A 19,322-nucleotide genomic window follows, 5' to 3' on the forward strand; every position below is an offset into this window, starting at 1 on the left:
GGCCTGGCCTTGCCGCTTTAAAAGGGAAAAAACTAGAGAGCGGTATCCAGTAACTATAAGGGTTGCTGCTAAAGGAGACCTTCGTTCTATTTTTCTAAAATAATTTTTAAGTAGATGAGGTTAGGGTTGAAGGTATGTTTTATGATGGTTTGCTTTTGCTTTGCCTTTTTCCCTCTGCTTTTTTGCAGGACCTCATGTATGTATTTCAGCGGACCATTTTTTTCCTAGGATCAATTTTTGGAGGGACTCCTTCGGGAGGCCCCAATTTCATGTTAAAAGAAAGAAACACACAAAGCAAAAGCACACGGGCGTGGGTTACTTTCAGGTTGCCCTCACTTGGAAGGCCTGGCAGGGCTTCATTATGACTTCAATATGTCTCCCCCCCCTTCTTTTCCCTTATACGGTACGGGCAAGGGAAAAGATTTCAGTACGTGGGGCGAGCGGCTGCTGGCGGAAAGGGCCGAAGTGGAGCCGAAGGTGCTCGGCAGCGTTTATCGAACAGCGGCGGAGGCGGCCGAGATCTGCCGGCGCCACTGGGTCTGGGTTATTCGGGGGTCATCTTGGCGCGGGGGATCCTGGCTATGTAAATGAGGCACGCTGCCCCTTGTGCGTAGCGAACGCACCTCAATAACATATTCCAGAGGGCACATATTTACAAAATACTGGCGGGTCTTTTACTTTTGCACTAAAGCGTACTGGATGGTGGCGCCATATAGCAACTCATCATGACGAATATGGACATTAGTAAAAGAGGGATGTTGGGCTATCTGGGGGTCCTTTTCCAGGGGAGGCACGGCCCTCAAAGCCAAAGCCGACCATCATGCGAAAGCGTGGGTCTGGCAGGTGAGACCCCGAATCTACGTAGATGCGGGATCTTCACCAGCACGGCGGGTGAAATGTTTTCAAACAAAGAAATCACCTTTTTTGGTGGTTTCAACGTTGGAAGACTGCATTCACTTTTGGGCTAAAGCCTCTCCAAACACTTTCACACACAGCAAATCTCTTTTGCCTGTGCAATTTTTTTCCGAACATGCGGCTTAAAATCCAATTAAGAATCACTCTCGGTGGTGGTCCTATTTGGCTTTGGTTGCCGTGTCTTCCCCAAGGGTCCCAACTGTGGGGCCCGCCTAATGAAGTTAAAGAATAGAACTGAAAATCTTTTGACACTCATATCTACATCTACATATTCTGCTGTTTCTTTTATACTAAGGCTACAAAGGTCTGGTCTAAGGGAACACAGGGTATCTCTGGCCCAGGATGAAGGGATATCTGGCGAATCACTGGGCAGAGGGGGGCTGGGCTGGCGGCGGCTCCCCCAGGGTCATACACTGGTGGGGCGGTCTGGAGCGGCTTCCCTTTCCATTCCTTTAATTGAGAGGCATGAAAGTATTTTAGCCAAGTGCCTCCTGTCTTCCTCTGGATAGCTACCTGATAGACGGCTGGAGAAACTCTTTTCGTGATTGGGACGGGACCTTGCCATTTGGCGGCTAGTGAGGGTGCCTTCTGTGAGAACTTTCTATATAAAATGAGCTGTCCTTCCTCCCACTGCCTGGGGTTCCTGACCCATCCTAGCTTGCGGTCCATATCCTTCTGAGCTGTGCCCAACTTCTGGGCTACTTGCATGTGGACGGCGTGTATGGATGAGATGAGGTCCTGAACCCAGGCGTCATTGATAACTACGGGTTGCATATCAGAAGGGAGCTGCGTGTCTAGCCAGAAGGCTTCTGGGAGCTGCATTTTCCGTCCTGTCATGACCATATGGGGCGTGAGCCCGTGAACTGCGGTGGTGCCTCTGATGGCCATTAGAATTATGGGGAGTTTTTCATCCCAGTCTCTCCCGGAGGAGCGAACCATCTTGCGGAGAGCCTCCTTGAGGGTCCGGTTGGTTCTTTCTATGGCGCCGGAAGCCTGGGGATGGCCGGCTATGTGAAAGCGTTGTTGGATGCCTAACGCCTTGCAAAGTTCCTGGGTTACTTCTCCGATAAAATGTGAGCCCAAATCGGAATCCATGACTCGTACAGTGCCCCATCTCGAAAACACATTATTGAACAGTAGTTTGGCCGTGGTGGCTGCAGTGTTATGTTTACACGGGAATGCCTCGACCCATTTACTAAAGGGATCTATGACAGTGAGACAGTAGCGATTGCCGCGGGGAGTGGGAGGAAGGGGACCGATAAAGTCAATCTGTATACGAGCCCAGGGTCCATCAATTCTCTGATGCTGGAGGGGAGCTCTAGGCCCAGTTGGGTCTGCATTGACCATAGCACAAGACAGACAGTTGTCCACCCATTGTGCTACTTCGGTGCACATGCTAGGCCACCAACCAACCTCTTTGACCCTCTCCAGAGTCAGATCCTTGCCTCGGTGTCCCTGCTCGTGGACAAACTGAATCAGGTCGGCCCTGACTTCCAGTGGCACTACCCAGTGGCGTTCACCGGCTGCATCTACTGCCCAAACTATGCCTTCCTCTTCTCGGATCAATAATCTTCCTGTCTGATCTCTTCCTGCGGCTAAGAGGTCAGCTACTTCTGGGTCAGATATCTGCAGTTGTGCTAGGTCTAGTGTTCCTGCGATTCCCTGAGCCTGGCTGCGGGCTTGTGCTCGGGTGGTGACAGGGTGGAGAGGACAATCGGTGGCTGGTTCCGGTAAGGGAGCATTTTCTGTGGCGGCTGCCTTGGCTGCGAGGTCTGCCTGGTCATTCCAATAAGCGGTCTCTGAGTTTGTCTTTTGGTGTCCTTTGACATGGGTAACCTGCGTTGGGCCTGTGCGGGACTGAAGGAGCGCGGCTACTTGCTGCCATAGCTGTAGGTGGGCTACGGGTTTCCCATCACTAGCTCTCCATCCCTGATTCTGCCACACCGGGAGCCAGACCGTGGCGGCTTTGGCCGTCCAATCCGAGTCTGTGTAAATGGCAAGTGGGCTTTCTGGGGGCTCAAACTCGAGCACTGCCAGAAGCGCTTGCACCTCAGCCGCTTGGCTGGAATGGGGGCGGGCTGGACTCTTTAGAGTGCATGCGTCGCTCACTCGCACGGCACCATAGCCTGTCCGAGGGGAGCCTCCAACGTGAAAGGAGGAGCCGTCGCAGAACCAGCATGTGAAGCCGTTCAGTCGGGCGTCCTCTAGCGGGACTCCCCAAGTGACTGGCCAAACAACCTGCGGTGGCGGGTCCAGGGGGCACTCGTGCTCGGTCCCGGTTACTAACAGGCCATAGGGGGCTGGTGGCTCAGTGGTTTCCTTTTTAAACTCTACTCCGCGGTTGACCAGGGCCAGGGTCCACTGTGCTATGCGGGCGTTTGAGACTTGTCCATCTTGTATTTTGCCAGACAGAATATATTTGAGGGGCGTGTGAGTGGTTTGAACTATTGTGCGTGAGCCTCCTATGATAAATTCCCAATGGGACAGACTCCAAACTAGAGCAAGGCAAGTCTTTTCGCATGGGCTGAACTTGGTCTCGACCGGAGTTAGATTGCGAGAGGCATAGGCTACTACTCTTGCGGTTCCGGCTTGCTGCTGGGTGAGCGTGGCTCCTATGCTCTTGTCTGACACGGCTAACTGAATAAAGAATGGCTGGGTAACGTCTGGATGGGCTAGGGCCGGGGCTGCGGCTAGGCTGCGCTTCAGTTCGGCTAAGGCGGTCTGTTGATCCGGTCCCCACTCCCAGGGAGTGTTCTTCTTGAGGAGAGCATAAAGGGGGCGAGCCTTGTCTGCAAAGGACTCGATGAAGTCTCGGGAAAAGTTAAAAGTTCCTAGAAGGGCTCTGAGGGAGAGGACATCGGTGGGTGCAGGCAGCTTGGAAATGACCTCCATTCGCTGGGCATCCGGGGTGCGACCCTCGGGTCCCAGGGTCAGACCCAGGTACTTGACGCTGGTCTGAACCAATTGAGCCTTTTCCCTGCTTGCCTTGAACCCAGTTTCGCGGAGGAGTTCCAGGACTTCCCTGGTGATTTGGTGGGCTAGTTCTTCTGTAGGGGCGTGGACTAAAATGTCATCCACGTAGCTCAGTACGTGGGGCCTCGAGGAGGGTTGGAGGCGTTCCCACATCTGAACTACATGGGCATGACAAATACTGGGGCTGGAGTGGAATCCCTGGGGTGTCCGCTTGAATGCGTATTGCTGGCCGTGGAAGGTGAACGCGAACTTGTACCAGCAAGACTCATGCAACCGGATGGATTGGAAAGCGTTGGCCAGGTCTATGACCGAGTAGAACCGGGACCCAGCGGCAATGGCCGTCAGGATCTCGTTGTACTTGGCCACAACCGGGGCAACTGGAGGGGTGGTGGCATTCAGGGCACGGAAGTCGACCGTCATTCTCCAGGTCACTCCATCTGCTTTCAGAACTGGCCACAATGGGGTGTTGCAGATGGACTGCATCGGGAGTATGACGTCCCACTCAAGGAGTCCTTCTATAGTCTTGGCTATCCCTGCCTCAGCTTCCGCTGGGTACTTGTACTGTCTTTGGGGAGGGGGGTCCTTTCCTTCAATCAGGACGCAGGCGCCCTTCACTATCCCACACTCGGCTTTGTCTGTCACCCAAACTTCGGGAAAGTCCTGAACCCAGGGGTCTCCTGTGATGGGGGCGAGAGGAAGGGGGGCCTTAAGGGCTGCACATCGATGGACTGCATTGACAAAGTCTGGGCCTCCTGGGATGCGCCACAGGAGCCCATTTGCTAGGTCAATGGTCAGTCCCTCGGCACGGAAAAATGGCATGCCCAAAAGTCCATCATCTTCTCCCCGGTTTGCGCATGCCGAAATCCGGGTGGCCAGGTTCCCAACGGAGAGGGGGATATCCTGCCAGACCGGGGATTCCTGCATGCCGCCTCCAAAACCGGCGAGCTGCATGGTAGTAGAGGTCTGAGTTCCCTTTGTAACTAAGGTGGGCCGGAGTATATTAAGCGAAGCTCCGGTATCTATAAGGAGGGTGGCAGGCTTCTTCTTTTCCCCGGGAGTCCCGATCCCTGCCTTTACTGTCGGTCTCCCCCATGTGTCCGGCTTTAGTTTGGCAACTATGCCCACGGATGGAGACTGGGACTCGGGGCGACCCTATTCTGATCCTGCACCCTGGTCGGTGGAAGCGGCGCTTCCTCTAAAGGGGTTGTTGGGGCTTGGGCGTTCCCGGACCGCAGCTATCGGGGGACTCGAGAAGGGAGGGTCTGGCGGTAAAGGGGGCGCCGACGGGGGTACTGGGGGCTGCTGCTGGTCTTCCCACTCCATGATCGCCTTCATTAGAACGGACGTGGGCTTTCCATTGAATAGCTCCATGTTTGCTCCAATGTTTTTGAGGCGCATCCAAAGTTCCCATCGGAGGGGGTCCCTGGACTGGGGCGTGCTGCCACGGTCCCGGTAGCCCTCGTGGTCGCCCTGTGATGCTCCCCAAGCGTTAGACTGATCTGGAGGTGGGTAGACCTGATGGTTGTACGGGTGCGATGCTCGAGAGTGAGAAGGGGCTAGGGGCGCATCCTGTGATCGGGGCTCGTGGGGTCCCTGCTGGGAGGAGGAACCGTAACTCGGGGTGGGTGCAAAGGAAACTCCCGGGCGGTAGTCCCTTGGCCCTCTTCCCCGGTTGAAACTGCTGCTCCTTCCCCTCAGGATTCCTCCCCTTGCCTCCGAGTACGAGTTGCGTCCCTGCGGTCAGTACTGAGAGTGGGGGCCATGATTGGCGTAAGTGACTGCACTTATCGGCTCGCTCTCCTTCCTACGAGAGGCCGGGGACTTCACATGGCGGATGGCGCCGGTTTCTCGCAACAGGCCAGCAATGCTCCTGATGCGAGCTTCCAGGTCTACCCATGAGATGCTCCCAGGCTCTACTCCTGCCAGGGCTAGGCGAGTGGTGCTGTTGAGTCCATCTATAACTGCCCTCCTGAACTCTAACTCGTCAAAGTCGGGTAGATCGCTGGCATCTAGGTCCACTTCGTCTGCTAGTTCAGCGAGAAGCTGCTTTCTAGCTAAATATGCTTCTGGGTCCTCTCCGGGTTTCTGGGACTCTGCAATATACAGGGCCTTCAAGCTTTTGGTGGGCCATAGGAATGCGCACAGTTCTTTGATGGACCCATACTGACTGCGGGTGGCTAACTTTCGATTAGAAACATAGGCATTAAGGGCTGTGACTATGTCGGGGCTGGCGCAGTGGCGGGCCAGTTGGGCTACATCGGAACCACTAGCGGAGGGCTGGGAGGTGGTCACATGGGTGAACCACTGGATAGCCGTGTCTCGGTTTAGGGGTCCCATGCGATCTGCTATGGCTTGGAGCTCGTCGGGCCTCCAATTGCGGGTTTCCTTAACGACCCGGTCTGTCTTTCTGCCATCCTCGTCCATGGATACTATTTCTTTAGTGGCTATTGGGTGGAGGGGCTGTGGAGCTTCCTCGGGCTGGGGCGACTGAGATGCCCAGCTATCCTTACTATCTTCTGGGAGGGCCAAGAGGGCTGAGGGGTGCACGGCGGAAATTACGGCCTGTTGCATCCCCAAGTGTCGCTTCAGGGCCTCTAGCTCCCTCTTACAAGCTGAATGGTCCACGGCTGCGGTTTTAGACTGGTTGTGGTCCGCCATGAACCGGGCGGCATGGGTGAGCTTAGTAATCTCCTCTTGTCCCTCAGTTAATGCGTGCTCAGTTATGTCGGCACGAGCGGTGGCCGCTTCAGCCTTGTGCTGAGCGTCCTGGAGGGCGGTAGTTAGTCCTTGCTTTTCTAGTATGAAATTGACGCGTTCGGCGCGCCACTCAACTGCTCTTCTCTCGTATTCTTTTTCCTGTTCAGTTAGTTTAGTCCTGAGAGTCTGGATTTCTAGATGCAAGGCGTCCTGCTCTCGCTCTGACCTCTCCTCTAGCTCCTCCTGCGCTGTTTGTAACTTACTAATTAGGGACACGCTGTCCTGTAGGGCGGTGAAAAGTGCCCAAGCTCCATATCTGTCTTTCTTGCTTGACCTAGGCTTCTCTTTGTCACAGAAATCCTGGAAGGCACTTCTAACTATCTGGAGTGGGTCGGGTCCCTTGAAGGAACCGGCTTCCCAGGGGCAATCTCCCTTCTTCACTAGCCACTTCTCCAGGCGGGGCACGGTGGGGTTTGCCCGGTACATTTTACTTTTTATTTAAAACTACTTAGGGGTTTTTTTCCCAACTTTTCCTCTCTATGTTCCTTTGGGAGGTTTATCCTTCCTTCCGGTTCTCAAGGATTTTTAAACTGGATACTACACAGGTTTTTAACAGGGGTGATTTAAAGGTCCTACTTTTAGGTTTATAAGGGTATTTAAGGGTTCTCCACTCGGTTCTTCTCCACCGGGGGAGAAGGAAAAATTCCTATTCCCGTTTCAAGCTTGCCTACAAGCCACGGGACCAGGAAAAGTTTACTGGCTCAGAAGGTGCTCTCAAGCTTTCTAAGCCCAAGAACAAAACGCTCAATGCTTCCAAGCCTCTGCTTAGAAGCCAAAGCTCAGGGGTCTCCCAAGCCTATACTCGGAAAACCAAAGCTCAGGGGTCTCCCAAGCCTATGCGCTCAGAAAACCAAAAAGTGTTCCCAAGCCTCTGCTCAGAAACTGCAATTAAGGGGGTCTCCCAAGCCTCTGCTCAGGCAACCAGAAATGCTCCCAAGCCTCTGCTTAGAAACTGAAATGCTCCCAAGCCTCTGCTCAGAAGCTACAACTGCTCTCAAGCTCTCTAAGCCCAAGAACTAAACTCAAAGTGTCCCCAGGCCTCGTGCTCAGAGACAAACGGTTAAACTGTCTCCAAGCCTTGACCAAAAGACTAAATGCGCTCAAGGACTGCCTCTGCAAGTCCCCAAGCAAAAGTGCCCAGGAGTAAAGCTTACTGTACTCCCAAGCGAGGTGCGCCCATGAGTCTGACTTAAAACTCGCAAGCGGAAAGGCGCCCAAGAGTCCTCCTTAAAACTCTCAGGCGAAAAGCGCTCAAGAGTCTATCTTAAAACTCTTAAGCACGGTGCGGCTGGCTGCCGCGGGGCTTCAGGAACCTGGCTTCAGATTCCCAAAGCTAAACTGACCAAACGGACTATCGATCCCTTCACGTTTCCTCCGGAGCGGGGATTGTAGCCTAAGTGCTGGCAGGAACGGGGTTTGGACGGACTTAGGAGAGACAGGGGAGGGCAGAAGAGAATTTTATATGTGCTGCTTCAGGATGTATATGTCTATATAGAGCCTACTTCTGGGATCCCACCCACATAGATGCGTTTAGGCGGCCCGGAAAGTGGCCAGGAACTTCACCAGTTCAGAGGTCCTCACCCACAGTACACTGGTTATAACGGCTGGAGGGCCTCGCGGTGCACCACAAAAGGCAAGTAGTCCAAAGCTGGCTGAAGGAGGAAATGGGGAAAAGCCAACCCACAAGATAGAAATGCTCACTAGAGCCACACACACTCACACTTTTAATTCCCTGAGCTAAATTGCGCTCTTTACACTGAGGTCTGGAAAATATTCCTCTAAGTCAGTTCGCTGAAGACACGCGTGTCGACTCACGTGGATTCACACGAACTGGGTCATGCCCGCATCCTCCACCAGTAAACTGTTACCAGAACTGCTCTTTATTATAATGGGGAATTAGCTATAGCAGTCTGTAACTTAAAATTAAGCGCGGATCATAACCTATGTATACGGAGGTCCCGATCCCAGACACTCTAGTGAAAAAGAGGCAGACTACAAATAAGTTCCAAACACGTGTATTCAGTGTGGCGTAAGCCTAAACTTGCACAAGCATACAAGAAACACACAAGATCTAGGAAATACAGAGTATGAAATGCAGAGACGTTCGCATTAGCTGGTTCCCAACGATGATAGGGGGAATACTCACTTATCCTGAAGCAAAGCAGAGACACAACAGCGAGGGTGGCCCAATGCCAGCACTGGGACCACAGACGGACAGCAAGGAAGTCTGGATAGGATGGCACGCGCACCATGCGGTCTGAGAGGCCGGCTTAAATACCCCAAAACGTACCCTGGGGCTGGTGCTGTACTTGGTGGTTCTCACAGATTAAAACAAAGGGTCTAATGGGCTACTGAATGGCTTGGATGGGCCACTTTGGTAATCAGATTGTGATAAGTGACACCTCAGGAAGAGGGGACAAAAGAGGGAGGGGGAAATCCAAGTGGGCTGAAAGGATGTTCCAGCGGACAGGGCTTGTCCTGATGTCATCAGCTTCTGGAATGCGGAGGTTTCTTTGAGATGCATTCTCTAAGTGCTTGGGATGGTCGGCACTTAGTTCCTTCTCCCGGGCGGTTCCTAAGATATGCAGAGCGGGGCGAGGTGCTCTCGCTGCGGACGTGGTGTGCCCGCTTCGCCGAAATGGCTTCTCAAAGCAGTCTTCCTCTCAGGGTCTTCTGGCTGCCTGAGAACATGGATGCCGGCTGGGCATAGCTGGGGCTGGATAGCAGGCTGCCCGGTAGCGAGGGCAAGTTCGGCGGCCGGCTCGCGGGAGGCTCCAGGCGGGAACTGAGCAGGGAGCGCCTAGCCAGGCTCGCTGGAGGTTTCCCCGGCAGGCGCCCGGCTGCTAGCAGCGGCTTGGGCCCATATGAGGCAGGCTTCCATGGAGGCAGGGGGAACAACACTTTAAAACACAGTCCAAGGCAGGGAACAGGCACGGTCCGTGGCAGATGGCAATGCAGGCACGGGGCACACTTGTAATAAAGTCCAAACACACACTGGAAATCCAGATACAGGTCTGGGCAGAGTTGCCCAGGAAAAGAGTCCTTTTGTGCAGTTAACCACACATGGAGTCAGTGAACTACACAGTCTATTGCAGCAGCAAGATAATTAGCAAGCAGGCAGGAAACTGACACGTGTATCAGAACACACACGTGCAAAGCAGTCTTTGGTGTAGCAGTGAAACAGCAATGCAGGAAACTTTAACACAGTTCATGGCAGGCTTTAAAGCAGGGGAGGGGGCCTACTTGGCAACAATTGATAAAGCTAAGTTAGATGGTGGGTGGAAAGAAGAGGAAGCAGGATAAGGTGGGAGGCTTTGACAGCTGCTAGGTAAGGGAAAGAGGAAAGAGTGTGGAAGGGGATACAGAGGATAAAGGAGATGCCCCCTGCAAGTCCTTGTGGTCCCATCGCTTGCAAATATTGAATATCAGTCTTTCTCAGAACCTTTCTCTAGTTTCCCATCCAGCCAAATAAAGTTAGTGATAAGCACTGATAGGCTTTGATAAATTGCTATTCTGTATTCTTTTGAGTGCCAGGCAAAGTCTTTCTTATGTAGGCCAGTCTTTGAGATGCCCTGAGGGATCGGCATAAGTCAGTTGTGACTTGATGGCACCTTTTGTACACACAATATTTTTAGTTATCCTACCCTCACTGTTTTTGATTTTAGGCTATGATTTTTAATAGGTTCCTGTAATGTTGCTTTGAGAATATTTATGTTTTATTCCATTCTTTTTGGTGTGTTAGTGACATTTTAATTGTTACTTCAATTGCATTTAAGTTGCATTCACTGTTTTATTTGCTTTTAGTATATGGTTCTGTTTTTCATATTGCTAGCTGCCTCAGATATACCTGCTCTTGCACCTACTGCTTCTGAGTTTATTGGAGGGGATACTTTACAAAAATCCATACTGTCACTATAGCAGAAGCTCAGAAATATGAAAATCCCACATAATTACTAGCCAAACATATGCTTTCATTATTAAAATCAGAGCATATTTTTGCATACATTTCTGATTAAAATATCTGTTCTCACGTGGAGTAGAACAAACATTGAAAAAACTAAAAACTCTGTCACAAGGTGATATTATGGAATTGGTACTACAGGCAATTACCACAAAGTAAAATGTACCTATGTAAAGTAAAATGTAAAATGTCACCATGTTTGACTGCTTTCAGTTGTTCCGTAAGCTGTGGAATATCTCAGATCTCACCCCAAGGAGATGCACTCAGAAGATGCATTCTCTCTGAGGCAAATTATTGCTGAAAGCTATGATGGTTTTACCAAATTAAAAATGAAAGTGTAGCCATATGTAGAAAACTGATGGCATATGCTTGGTATGTACATGACCGAGCAATCTTAAACAGGTCTACTCAGAGGTAAGCCCAATTTCGTCAATGGGGCTTGCTCCCAGGAAAGTGTTCCTAGTTTACTGCTAAGAGACCTGGGAGAGGTTATGAGGAGACAATTGTCAACTGATCAGTGCTTCGTAATTGTGGAATACAATTGCCAGAAAAATGAAATGCAGATTGAAATATGGTTTCATCTGTTCAGAATATTCCAAAAATTCAGACACAGAGATCTCTGTCTTTTGGTGCTACACCTCTGAAGATGCCAGCCACAGCTGCTGGCAAAACGTCAGGAACTACAATGCCAAGACCACGGCAATACAGCCCGGAAAACCCACAACAACCATCGTTCTCTGGGCATGAAAGCCTTCGACAGTACATCAGACAGTTTTGTTATAATCCAGATTGCCTTCTTTCAATTCACTACATGTTAATTCAGGATGTTCGCTATCTTTTAGTTGCATAAATTGCAATAGAAATGAGCATTTTGTACTTTTAACTCTTTCATCTCAAACCCTCCGATGTCACACATTATCTCAACTTTGTGTCATTAAAAGGTATTTAAATTTTGCATGTTAACTGTAAACTGAACAAGTGGTCTGGTTCCATTAGCAAAGGCTCAAAAACAGATTCAGTAGCTGGTTACTGGGTCCAGTCTCACAAGCAGCCTGGAAGCAAGCAAACCATGCAAACTGATTGAACCAGCAAGGCTGTCTACTTAGCCCAGGGCTTAGGTATCCTGGAGGTCAAGTCCCCTCCCACTCTTGGGCTTCATCTGGCCAGGGCTTGATTGAACCCCAATCCTGCAAAGCACTGTGTGCACTTGAGCAGTGATCTAGCTCAGTAGCTGGAACAAGTGCTGTCAATCTGTGTCAGTCTTAGGGTGTCAGTCCCTGGCAATTAGATCCCCAAGTCCCTCACAGCAAGCAGGCAGGGGCATTGGTTGAAGAACTTTATTAGAGATCCATACAGTTCAGGTGTTCACTCATAGGTAGCAGTTGACAGAAGTAATTAGGCAAACAATAGGACTACTGATATAGAGGGACGTTCTCCCGCCCCTTTGCATTTAGGCGCGAAAGCCTAAAAAGTTACATGGGAACAAAAAGCAATTTAGTCTAAGATAAGGTACATAGTGGAATCTTCCCTCCTGTGAAACAGATACATGTGTACCCAGTTGCAAGCTTTTAGCCAAGGCCACACAAAATTGAAAGCACATATTTCTTAGAGATAAGGGAGAGCTCGCCAGCTCCTTTGACAATTAATATTAGCAGTTTGGACACCTTCAGGAGTCTTCTCATAAAATGCTTAAGATACAGTATTATAATATAACATGCAGTGTAAAATGCAGGAAAACCCAGTGTAAGACAATGGCATGGATGTATGGAATACATGACATACTGCCCCTCTCGTGAATGTCTTCCTCCTCCCAGGGGTCCTGGCTTATCAGGGTAGAATCTATGGAATTTAGAGATGAGTCTGCGGGCATTCACATGTGAGCTTTCCACCCATTCCTGGTGGGATTCAGCAAAATATTTCCAGTGCACAAGGTAATACTATTTATTTTGCTTCATTTTAGAATAATAATAATAATAACATTTGTTTTATATACCGCCCTTCAGGACAACTTAATGCCCACTCAGAGCAGTTGACAAAGTATGTCATTATTATCCCCACAACAATAATCACCCTGTGAGGTGGGTGGAGCTGAGAGAGCTCCAAAGAACAGTGACTAGCCCAAGGTCATCGAGCTGGCTTTAAGTGGAGGAGTGGGGAATCAAACCAAGCTCTCCAGATTAGAGTCCTGCACTCTTAACCACTACACCAAACTGGCTGTCCGATGTATCCAATATATCTTCTACCTCTTGGTGCACTTGTCCCTCTATTAAGATGGGTCGAGGAGCTCCCCATTCTGGGTACCATTTGTCTGGTGGGGGAGCTTTTTTCAAGAGTCTAAAGTGGAATACTGAGTGGATTTGTCTCAAGTTCTTTGGTAGATCCACCTCTACAGTTACTTCATTGATCAATTTCTTAACCTTAAATGGTCCTACAAATTTCCATCTGAGCTTTTTACTAGGTTGTTCTCCCCAGGTTGCTCTCCCCTTAGGTTTTTTGTGGAGATATACACAAAATCTCCTGCTTGTAGTTTCCATAGGACAGAACGTTTTCTGTCAGCAAACTTTTTATAGTCCTCCTTAGCTTTGTTCAAAGTCTTTTGTATGACTTCCCATTGGGTTGTCAAATTAGACCACCATTCCCCTAGATCTCCTGGCTGCTGAGATTTCGGGGTTTGAGCAAAAGGCACTGCTGTCCCTTCATAGCCTTGTGCTATTTTTAAAGGGGAGGCACCTGTGGAACTGTGTATGGAGTTGTTATATGCATATAGTGCAAACACCAAGAAATCTGTCCAGTTATCTTGTTTTCAATTAATGTAACATCTTAGGAACTGTTCCAACACTTGATTTGTCCTTTCTGTTTGCCCACCAGTCTCTGGATGATGGATGGAGCTAAGTCCTTGTTCAATTCCTGCTACTTTCATTAGCTCCCACCAGAAGTTGGCAACGAACTGTATTCCCATCGGAGACTATCTTTTCAGGAAATGAATGGAGCCTCACCACTAGACATGGGCGTGAACAGCAATACGAATGAAAAAAAGCCATGAACATTGGGTTCAGCTGTTCATGAACAAGCCGTTCATGAGGCCCCATTCTGAATGAACAAGTGGTCATTGCAAAGCCTTGTTCGTGCGTTCATCAGCCGTTCGTCAAGCCAGACAGTCTGGTGCCTTTCAATCAATTCCCCTGGCAACGGAGGTAGGGAGGGACTGAACTCTCTATCAACTCCTTCTGGCTTTCCTTCTGGCTTTAACCCTTCAGCTTCCAGCAGACAGTCCAGTTTTTGCCACTCTGAAGAGAAAATGACAGCAAAGGGGGCGGCGCCAGATCTCCTGGTGCGAGAGGGATGGAGAGAAGTCTCTGCTGGCTCTGCCCGCTATGAGAGGGATGAAGGAAGTCCTCTCCCCTCTGACACTGAGAGAATGAAGCCCCATGGCACCGGCTCTGCCCGCTGTCAGAGGGACAAGTAAAGTACCATCATCCCTCTGACAGCAGGCAGAACAAAGCCCCATGGTGGCAGCTCGAGGAGAATCCCCTTATCCCTCTGACAGCGGGCAGAACAAAGCCCCTCAGCGGCAGCTCTGCCTGCTGTCAGAGGGACAAGAGGAGGGGAGTCCTCTCATCCCTGTGACAGTGGGCAGAACGAAGCCCTGCAGTGGCAGCTCTGCCTGCTGTCAGAGGGACGAGGGGAGGGGAGTCCTCTCGTCCCTGACAGTGGGAAGAACAAAGCCCTATGGTGCCGGCTCTGCCTGCTGTCAGAGGGACGAGGGGAGTCCCCTCATCCCCCTGACAGTGGGCAGAAAGAAGCCCCATGGCAGCGGCTTGAGGGGAGTCCCCTCGTTCCTCTAACAGCAGGCAGAACGAAGCCCTGCTGCCGTGGCTCTGTCTGCTGTCAGAGGCACGAGGAGAGTCCCCTCGTCCCTCTGACAGTGGGCAGAATGAATCCCCATGGCGGTGGCTCTGCCCGCTGTCAGAGGGACAAGGGGAGGGGAGTCCTCTCGTCCCTCTGATAGTGGGCGGAACGAAGCCTCGTGGCGGCAGCTCGAGGAGAGTCCCCTCATCCCTCTAACAGTGGGCAGAATGAAGCCCTGCGGCAGCAGCTCTGCCCACTGTCAGAGGGATGAGGGGAGTCTCCATGTCCCTCTCACAAGGGCCACAAACACTGAACACCAAACATGTTCATTAAGGGGACATGTTTCTTCTGTTCATTGTTCGTTGTTCATGGATGGCCATGAACAACGAAAAGGGTGTTCGGATTTTTTTTCCTGTTCGTGCCCATTTCTACTCACTAAGTGCTGCATGAAAAGTGTGGCCAGTTTCTTTGTTGTGGGGATGGAAGTACACGGAACAAAATGTGTTTGTTTTGAAAACAAATCAACCACCACTAGAATGACAGTATATCCCTTTGAAGGGGAAAGATCAGTTATAAAGTCCATTGAGACCACAGCCCATGTTATAGAATGGGTTTCTAGTGGTTGCAACAGCCCAGGGGTTTTCCCCCTTCTGGATTTCCTCATTACACATATGGACAAGAAGATACATACTGCGAAATGTCTTTTCTCATGGTTGGCCACCAAAACTGCCTCTGTACAAGATGCAAGGTTTTCAAATATCCAAAATACCCAGCCAGTTTTGAATCGTGACATTGTTTCAGCACTTCCTCTTTCAGGCTGGCTGGGATGTATAACTTATCGGATTTGTACCATTTACCATCTTCTCCTTTTTTCAGATGCATTTTTGGTACATTTCCCCCCCCCTCTTTTTCTGCCTCTGCTTTTACTTTTCCCCCCCACTCGGGGAGGCTGGGTGCCAGGCTTCTTTGCACAGCTTGGCTGCGGGTAGTCACCGCCCCTCCCAATTGGACTGGTGAGAACATCTTATCAATCACCTCCTCCCTTTGGTTTTCATGTTGGGGCATGCGTGAGAGCACGTCTGCCAGGAAGTTAGATTTGCTGGGGAGGTGCTTCAGTGTGAAGTTGAACTTGGAAAAAAATTCTGCCCACCTTAACTGTTTGGTGCCTAACTTATGGGGGGTGCACAAAGCTTCTAAGTTCTTATGATCAGTCCACATATCAAATGGCCCCTTGGCCCCTTCTAACCAGTGCCCCAAAGTAGTGAGCGCCAATTTTACAGCAGAAGCCTCCTTCTCCCATATACTCCAATAGTGTTCATTTTCAGAAAACTTTTTGGACACATACGCGCAGGGGTGCAATATCCCCTCCTCATCAATTTGCAGGAGTACCCCCCCTCAATTGCGACATCACTCACGTCCACCTGTACGATAAATTTATGGTTCTCATCTGGATGCTGTAGAACCAGCTCTGAGGTAAATAGCTTTTTAAATTGCTCAAATGCCTGGCATTCTTTAGTCCAGTTTAATTTAGCGCTGGGTTTTGTTCCTTGCAGTCCCTTCCCTTTTGTTTTCAGTAAGTCAGTTAAGGGTAGGGTGATTTGAGCAGTTCCATATGAATGGTCTATAGAAATTAGCAAACCCCAGGAAGGATTGTAACTGCCGTCTAATTTTGGTGGGGCCCACCCTACCATGGCTTGGATTTTAGCCGGATCCATTTCCAGTCCATACTCAGAAACACGGTACCCTAAGAAGTCCAATTCCTCTTTATGAAATTCACATTTATAAAGCTTTACTGGCAAGTTATGGTCTCAGCACCTTTCTGACCAGTTTTACATGTGACTTATAATCTTGCGTATAAATCAACATGTCATCTAGATAAACAACCACACCTTTGTACAGGTATTCATGCAAGACTTCATTAATTAAATTCATAAAAAACCCCGGGGACCCTTGTAATCCGAAAGGCATGATGAGATATTCAAATTGCCCCAATGGGGTGTTGAAAGCAGTTTTCCATTCGTCCCCCTCCCTATCCTCATTCAGAAGTACGCATCTTTTAAATCCAGTTTAGAGAAATTTTTTCCTTGCGCCACCACACTCAATAAGTCTCTGATCAGCAGGAGGGAGTATGCATTAGACATTGACACAGCATTTATTCCATGATAATCAGTGCACAGTCTTAGCCCCCCCATCTTTCTTCTTGTGGAACAATATTGGTACAGCATGAGGGGGAGCTCTTCTCATGGGCCAGCTCCTCCTGGTGAATTCTTGTCTCCCCGGACACTGGGAAGCAAAGTGTCCTATGCCCCCACATTGGATGCATATGCCCCTTCTCCACCACATGGCTCTCTCTGTCTCCTGATCGGATGGCTTGGGTGTCATTGGCTCTCTCCCTCTGGGTTCTGAGGCCTTCTTTTTGGCTCCCATTTGTTGCTGCATTCTCATGAGCTTCACTACCTGGTCTCGGTTTTTGACCTCACATGCCAACTGGATCCATCCCAGCAGGGTTCTGGGGTCATCTTGTACCAACACTTTAGCAAGTAAGCCAGTGTTTAGTCCATTTCTGAAGAACTCAGTTTTAATCCCCTCATGGTAGTCACGCACCTTGGCCGCATACTGTCTAAACTCAGCTGCATATTCACAGATGGGTCGGTGTCCTTGTCTTATTGTTTTTAACTTTGTTCTGGCTCTTTCCTCATCAAGAGGGTCCTCAAACAGGGTTCTCAGGGCATATACAAACGCATCCAGGTTCAAGAGTTCTGATGCTCCTGCCTCATAGAGAGTTACATACCATGTTGCTGCAGCTCCCCCCAACTGGGACCCTAGATGACTCACTCTACTATGTTAATTGGGAAACGGGTGGCCCCAGTCTTGAAAAAATTCTACTTCTTGCACAATAAAAAATCCCAAATCCTCTGGATTGCCATTAAATCTTGCATCCAGTTTGCACCACCTTTGTGGTGGTCCTACTTTGTGATCCCCAACCCTGGCCAGTTGTCTTGGGATAGGGGCCGCTAGGGGAGGTGGTTGCATTGGACCTCCCTGAACTCCTTGGGGCATTTTGGGTGCAATGTAGCTTCTATACGGTAATGGGGCTACCAATGGTGTGACATGAAGGGGTGGTTGATGCACTGGTGCTTGTCCCCCCAGTGCTCCATAATGGGGTTGTAGCACAGGGCCCCCCTGATGTGGGGGGCTTAATTGTAATATGGTCCCTGGTGGGACCCAGGGTATCTCCGCCCCTGTGCCGTGTTGTGGGGTTTGCATGGCGGGAACTCCATGCCCATGTGAGGCCCTTGGTAATCCGTTCCTGATTGGGACGAACATTCTCCTCGCTGATTACATTTGTAGCGGGGCATGGATAGTAGTTACAGGTTGGGTCCCCCTTTGCTGGCTTGCCACCATCCCTCGAGGTTGCAGCCCGAGGGGCATCTCTTGGTTCAGTGGACCTGCTGGCGCGCCAGTCACCAGAGGGATATATGGTAATCCCATTAGTGGCCTCAGTGATGGCCCCTGTTATGGGAGGTTTCACTGACCTTCCTCCTCCTCTGTCTCCCAGCCAGTTGGTTGTGAGCACTGTAGCTCCTAACAATGGTCCAGCTGTCACCTGCTGTTGAGGAGGTTGTGCCCCCAACCCCTCCTGGAGTTGTGTAGTGCCAGGGTCAATTTGTAATCCCATTGCCACTCTGGATAGTGGCAGCATTCCGTGATCACTCAAGCCTATGGTGGGGTCATCTTGTTCCTCTGTGGGGAAACTGGGGGTGGAGGGAGTGGTCTGAGTTGCAGTTGCAATAGTTTCGTGATTTGCTCTACTACTCTCATTGGTCGATCTGTAGAGGTTCTGGTCAGGGGCATACTTATCATATTTTGTACCCCTAACACCACTTGCCCCATGCTTTGATGAAGGACTCACATTTGTGCTTTAATTGACCTCATCTCTTCCTGTTGCAAGGGATCGAGGAATTCACATTCCTGAGGTTCAGGCCCCCCGATTGGTCGTCCTGGTGGAGCATTTTCCACTTCCAACGAAGTCCTTTGCACAGGTAGTTTTGGAGTCTGGCCCCACGACGGGTCACTTGGCACGGCTGCTGCTGCACCAAGTTCACACATATCCCAAGGGTCTCTGCCCGTGGGCTCCCGCACGGGCGGGAGGGTTTCGTCTTCCCTGAAGTATTCTTCCAGTTTGAGGGAACAATGGCCGTACCATGCTCCCCTCCCCCGTACTTTTTCTTTGATGTTATCGACCGGCGGGGTGCCCATTCTCTTATGGTAGGTAAATTCCAGGAGTAGCAAATAGTTCCCACCTTGGCAATTGCTCCAAAATCTCTCTATCTTGGCAGAGTCTCCGTTGTACTAAGTCCACACATCTTGGCTACATTCACATCCATAAAGTGCATACATGACAGCCTGCCACTTCATCACTGAATGACCTCCTCATGGGCCTGCTGTCTCTGTCACTTTTGCCTAGTAGGGAAGAACTTGGGGGACTGGTAGTCCAGGATTTGGCAGTACATAGCAGGGGACTGGCTGCCCTGGATTCTGGCATGTTGGCAGCATCACCTCAAACTAAGCCTTCAGGGGTAGGTCCTTTGACAGAGTTCTTGGGAACCAGGAGCCCTGGGTTGGAAGAGGCTGTGGGGCCTGGAGGGTCTAATGGTGTTGGGTGTCTTTTGAGCTTCCTGGACTTCCCTGAGAATGGTCTCTGGCTCCTCCTGGTCTTCATCTAAGAAATCTAATTCCAAGACCAGCAGTGTGTGTGTGTGTGTGTGTGTGTGTGTGTGTGTGTGTGTGTGAGAGAGAGAGAGAGAGAGAGTAAAAAAGTAATAAAAATGAGAACAGTTAGAACTTCAGAACCTGTGATACAATA

The sequence above is a fragment of the Eublepharis macularius genome, chromosome 6 (genome assembly GCF_028583425.1).
Source record: "Eublepharis macularius isolate TG4126 chromosome 6, MPM_Emac_v1.0, whole genome shotgun sequence".
Lineage (NCBI taxonomy): Eukaryota > Metazoa > Chordata > Lepidosauria > Squamata > Eublepharidae > Eublepharis > Eublepharis macularius.